The sequence below is a fragment of the Bos grunniens genome, chromosome 2, assembly GCF_055505025.1.
Source record: "Bos grunniens cultivar Pamir isolate PY7600 chromosome 2, Bosgru_T2T1.0, whole genome shotgun sequence".
Taxonomy (NCBI): domain Eukaryota; kingdom Metazoa; phylum Chordata; class Mammalia; order Artiodactyla; family Bovidae; genus Bos; species Bos grunniens.
Genome location: NC_141166.1, coordinates 16,616,734 through 16,622,859, shown reverse-complemented (window position 1 = coordinate 16,622,859; position 6,126 = coordinate 16,616,734).

Sequence of the window (6,126 nt, the reverse complement as noted above, 5' to 3'; positions counted from 1 at the left end):
GAAGGTCTGCGCGTGGACATTGGCTGGGGGTGGGGCAAGGTGACTTGTGGGGAGGCAGGGGGCTGGCTTGGGCTTCCCAGGTGGCGCTAGTGATTAAGAACCCACCTGCCAGTGCAGGAGATGCAAGAGGCGTGAGTTAATCCCTGGGCTGGGAAGATCCTCTGGAAAAGGGCATGGCAGCCTACTCCAGGATTCTTGCCTAGAAAATCCCCATGGACAGGGGAGCCTGGCAGGCTACAGTCCATAGGGTTGCAAACAGTCAGACAGGACTGAGCAACTTAGCACACATGCCCGCAGTGGGCTGGCTTAGGGACCAGGAAGTTTGCACTGGAGCCGGCCTATTGGACCATTCTGTGAGGGGTCAGAGAGACAGAGGCATCTTCTAGCCTCCCCCTCCCCCTGGTGGGGGGTGGAGCAGGTGGGATCCTGGACCTTTCCTCCCCTGCTCCTCCAGCACCCCCCTTGCCAACCCCTAAGCCTTGGGCATCTGAGGCCCCACCTGGAGCCGAGTTTGGGGCTGCTTCTGTTTCCAGGTCTTCTAAGGAAGGAGTTTCTTGGCAGGCTCGGGAGCCTCAGGACTGCAGAATGGCCTTCCCCAGGCTTTTAAGCCTCCGCCACTCTCTCTGGGTCCCTCTGGGAAGCTGAGGGTGGGGGTGGAAAGGTCAGGTTCAGCATCCACAGAAGCCGGAGGTCAGCCTGTCCAGCTCAGGTCAGACACACCATCTGAAAGCCTTGGGACTCAGCTATCGCCCCAGGGACGGGGGCTTATTCCTCCTCCCAAAGTAGGGTTGTCAAGGTAAGACTTGGGACGTACATATACTAAAAAAAAAAGATGATTCATTGTCTACCTGAAATTCAAATTTAACTAGGAACACTGTATTTTATTTTGCTACATCTGACTAAATCTGACAACTCTACCCCAAAGGAAGCCCCCACCAATCCTATCCCAAGGGCCAAATTCTTTGAGGATGTGGTTCTGTGTGGTCACCTACCTCCAGGGTGGCCCGGGGACCCCCACCTCCTAGTACTCACACCTTGTGTGGCGCCTCCCGCACGGTGCTGAGATTGGTCTCTGCGACCCGTAGACTGAGGCGGAAGTGATAGGGTGTCACTTCTGAGGGTACATAGTGAAAGACATCACAGCACATTCTCGCTTGCTTGCTCTTACACCCTCACTCATGGTCAGCTAGCTCTCTGACTTTGGGGAAGCCGGCTGGCATGATGAGCAGCCCCGTGGAGAGGTCCACGTGGCAAGGAACTGAGGCCTCCAGCCAACAGCCTTGTGAGTGACTCGGAAGTGGATCCTCTGGCCGAGGGGGCCTCTTCGGTCACAGTGGAGCCTTCAGATGAACCCGAAAGTCTCTGAGCCAGAACCACCCACTCAACTGCTCCTGGATTCCTGACCCTCAGAAACTGTGTGAGACAGTAAACGTCTGTAGTGTCGAGAGACAACGTTTGGGGGTTGTTCATTACGCTAGCAGTGTGACCTTGGGCCAACCACCCCTCACCTCTCAGCTGCAGATTTCTTATCTGCAAAGTGTGTCTTAAGTCTGGCTCATGAGGTGTTCTGAAGATCAAATTTGCTAGTAGGAGTCATGTTACATGTGTCCTGCAAATTTAAGCGGTGGCTATTTATCTCATTCCTCATTTGTGGGCCTCAGTCACTGAGAACGGGCCCCTGGGAGCTCACAGGGGCCTTCTACATCCAGGCCTGGCGTGGTGACTGAGAGGGGACTGAGGCAGGTTGGAAAACCTGATTCTTCACCTCCTTGATGTGCAGGCTTGAGACTCACAGCTGAGCCCACAGCTGAGAGGGAATCAGTGACCTCATGAGCTCAGGTATATAGAAGGAAAGATGTTTAATCTTTCCATGGAACTGAAAAGAAGAGAAATCATTTTAAATCAAAACTGACCCTACTTACTTCTGCTGTCCAATACGAACCTTCCAAAAATTCAAGGTACACATCTTTAGTTTTTTTCCCCCTCTCAATAGGAAAACTAGCTTAGACTTACACCTTTCAGATGAGCAGGGAGTCTGGGTCTTCCCTGGAGTTGGCCACCAACTCGGGAAGGGTCTCTGTCTCACTCAGAGAGATGCTTAAGTAGTGTATGTGTGCTCAATCATGTCTGCCTCTGTGACCTGATGGACTGCAGCCCTCCAGGCTCCTCTGTCCATGGTAATTCTCCAGGCAAGAATACTGGAGTGAGTTGCCAGTCCAGAGGATCTTCCCAACCTAGGGACCGAACCCGTCTCTGGCGTCTCTTGCATTGCAGGCAATGCTTTACCACTGAGCCACCTGGGAAGCCCACGCAGAGATGTGTGAGGGTGGAAAGGCTGAAACCAGATCCCTCGACCACTGTTGTTGCTTCTCTTTGCCACATGGTGGCTCTGTTTGCAGCAAGTCTTACACAATCCAATAGCAAGGCTTCAGTGTGTCAAGCCTGCTCAGATGCCTGCCTATAACCTTCTAGAGGAGAAGTTAAGTGAAAGTCGTTCAGTCATGTCCGACTCTTTGCGACCCCATGGACTATATAATATGTGAATTCTCCAGGCCAGAGTACTGGAGTGGGTTGACTTCCCAACCCAGGGATCGAACCCAGGTCTCCCACATTGCAGGCGGATTCTTTACCAGCTGAGCCACAACCCTCAAATGCCCCTCCCGACTAAGGATGCCTCTTGAGCAGGTTCCCAGGGTCACAGTGGGTCCCCCAACAACACCCACTCGCCCAGTACTCCAGCCCCAGGGTGCTGTCAGGACTGGTTCACCCTCCAGGTGACATGGAACCCCATCTCCTTCCCTCCCCAGGAAGTGGCACCCATAGGAGACCAGCTTCCCATGAAGCCAGAGGGAGTCCCTACGCACTTTCCCCAGGCCAGCACAGCTACCCACCCCTCTCTCAAAGGGCGATAAATCCATCAGGAAAATGTGCCGGCCTGTGCCGGAACAGAAAATCCCCAAGACTCATGGTTTAAACATCAAGATTTCCTCTTTCTCATATGGGAAGAATCTTGAGACAGCAGCTGCTTCCCCATCTCAGCTGCCCCACAAAGCTATGAGGGACCCGGCTCTGTGCTCTCTGCCCAGCCCTCTCTCCTTCACGTGCTGATTTTGTCCTCCAGCCTGAAGCCTCAGGTAGCACCTTGACTGCCACAGCTCCATATTTCACATCATCTTCAAGGCAGGAAAGGGGTCAGCCTTTTCTGACCCTTTTAACAGGAAGAAAAAGCTGAAACCGCTCAGCTGACTTCAGCAGACACCCCATTGGTCAAGAGGTCATCACATGGCTGCCCCACCTGCAAAGGAGCCTGGGAAATGAACATTTTGCATTTCAGGCCTCTGGAGGAGTAGGTGGCAGAGTTGTTAGACAGCGAGTGAGGACTACAAGAGGCTTTCTCTTAATGGGTTCCAAGCTGTTGTTCCCTGATCCTGGGAAAGATTGAAGGCAGGAGGAGAAGGGGACGACAGAGGATGAGATGGCTAGATGGCATCACCGACTCAATGGACATGAGTTTGAGTAAACTCCGGGAGTTGATGATAGACAGGGAGGCCTGGCATGCTGCAGCCCATGGGGTCGCAAAGAGTCGGACACGACTGAGCGACTGAACTGAAGCTGTTGTTGTTTAATCTCTAAGTTATGTCTGCTTATTTGCAACCCCATGGACTGTGGCCCGCCAAGATCCTCTGTCCATGAGATTTCCAAGGTAAGAATACTGGAGTGGGTTGCCATTTCCTTCTCCAAGGGATCTTCCTGACCCAGGGATTGAACCCAAGTCTCCTGCACTGGCAGGTGAGTTCTTTACCACTGAGCTGCCAGGGAAGTCCAATGGTTCCCATACCCCGACCTTAACACATCCAGGGCAGAAACTGCCACTCCTCAGAGATGCCACAAGATCACCAAGGAGACCTCCCAGAGCCGAGAGAAGGGAAGAAACCGGGAGTTAAAATCTGCATCCAGAAGAAGGAGGTACAGTTCCTACCAGAAGGAAGTCACTCTCCAGAGTGTTCCTTTTCCTTCCCAGACACTTGTAGAGAAGAAAGTCAGAAGTGTCAAGAATCAGCTGACCATCTATGCCTGGGGGTGGTGGAGGAGGGTGGGCAGTAGGTGGTCCATGATTATGGGGAAGAAGCCATTAATGATCTTTGGCAAAGCATCATCTTGGAGGTGAGCAGAGAGGAGGAGGTGGGCTTCCCAGGTGGTACTAGTGGTAAAGAACCCGCCTGCCAACGCAGGAGACCTAAGAGACATGGATTCGATCCCTGGGTCGGGAAGATCCCCTGGAGAAAAGGCACGACAACCCACTCCGGTATTCTTGCCTGGAGAATCCCATGGACAGAGGAGCTTGGGGGGCTACAGTCCATAGGATCACAGAGTCAGACATGACTGTAGCAACTTAGCACAGCACAGAGAAGAGGAGAGGTACTGCTTTGCAAAACAGGTGATGGAATTGAGTCTGGGGGGGGCCGGGGGCAAAGTGGGGAAAAGGAGCCATTGGCTTGGTAAACTCCAGGGAAAGTGGGCTACACACCTAGATGCGTGGTGAGAGGGAAGCTTTTCAGGTTGGGGGCAGGGTTGTCCAGGAAAACCGAGCGCAGGGCCCAGAGCAGGACCAAATGAGAGATCGAGGTAGTTCAGGGAAGGCAGGGGCAACTGCTGTTACTCCCCAACCCCAAAGTCCTGGCAAGGACAGGAGGGCCTTGTGGCCCGATGCAGGGGGCTGGGGTCTGAGCCAACCTCACCTGGATCTCCAAGGACAGGGCACGTGGGCTGACTTCTGCTTCACAGTCACACATTGAAATGGCCAAAGACGCCGTTCACTCAGGGGGAGGGAGACACATCCTCTGATGGTGCCTTCTCTCCAGCTCTCAGAGACCTCCCCCACCCTTCCCCCAGAGTGCATAAGGGTGGGCGGCACGTCTGGGAACCTGCCCACCTACTGGGTCATGCTGAGCTGTCTGCTGGGAATAGCCGGTCAGAAGACAGGTGGTCACTGGCAGCAGGGCCCTCGGTGCCTAGATCAGCCTCAGCCCGCCCTCCCGCTGACCACAATCCACAGTGCGGATGGGGCTGGTTTTCTGGCTCCTCTTGGTTGGTTGGTTAAGTCGCTAAGTCATGTCTGACTCTAGTGGACCCCATGGATTGTAGCCCGCTAGGCTCCTCTGTCCATGGGGATTCTCCAAGCAAGAATACTGGAGTGGGTTGCCATTTCCTCCTCCAGGGGATCTTCCCCACCCAGGGATCGAACCCAGGTCTCCTGCATTGCAGGCAGATTCTTTACCGACTGAGCTATAAGGGAAGCCTTTTTGGGCCCTCTGGGTCACCTCATCAGACTCTACAGGGGCCACTGCCTTCATCCTGCCTGCCCCCACCTTGGACCATGAGTTCCCATGAGCAGTTCAGGCTTATCCCTGGGTCCCCCTGGCCTCGCTATGTCCCCCCACAAGCTGGGGACTCCATGAATGGATGATTTCACAGATGCTGAGGCCCCACTAAGGAGCCCCTACTCAGGAACTGTCCTATTTCTTAGGGCCTGCATCCCAAATCGTCCTTGGTCCCCCTTCCTTTAAAGTTCACCAGACCTGAGTTCCCTGCCTCAGAGACTGGGGGACCCCAACACCTGGTGCTCTCATTTATGTTCAGGTTTGGGGACCTCAACCATGTGACACAGAAACTGAAGCACCAAACATGTTTACCCATCGGCCTTCCCACCTCCCCAAATCCTGACCAAGCTGGAGGGAGCAGGAGGAGGGAGCGCCAATCAGGACCCTTCCTCAGCGCTCCGCCTTTCTGTCCCATGCTCATCTATCCCCAGCTGTGTCCTCAGCCCCCAGCCGGAACAAGGACAGAGGACTGGGTCAACTGAGCCTGAGAGTGGGGACAGAGGCCGGACGGTCTGGGCAGATGGAGCCCCTCTGTCCTCCCCAGCCTGGGTAATCTGAGCCCGGCATTGTGTCCACCCGGGGACAGCTGACAGCGCTGTGGTCAGACAGCTGGCGGGGTTGGGCTGGGCTGGCCAGGGTGGCTTGGGGTGGGAGAATGTGGGCTGTTACATGAGCCCCGGAGGCTGCACCCCCAGCCCCGGGGGGGAACTGCAGTCCCACCCCGTCCCTACGGAGAACTGTGGCA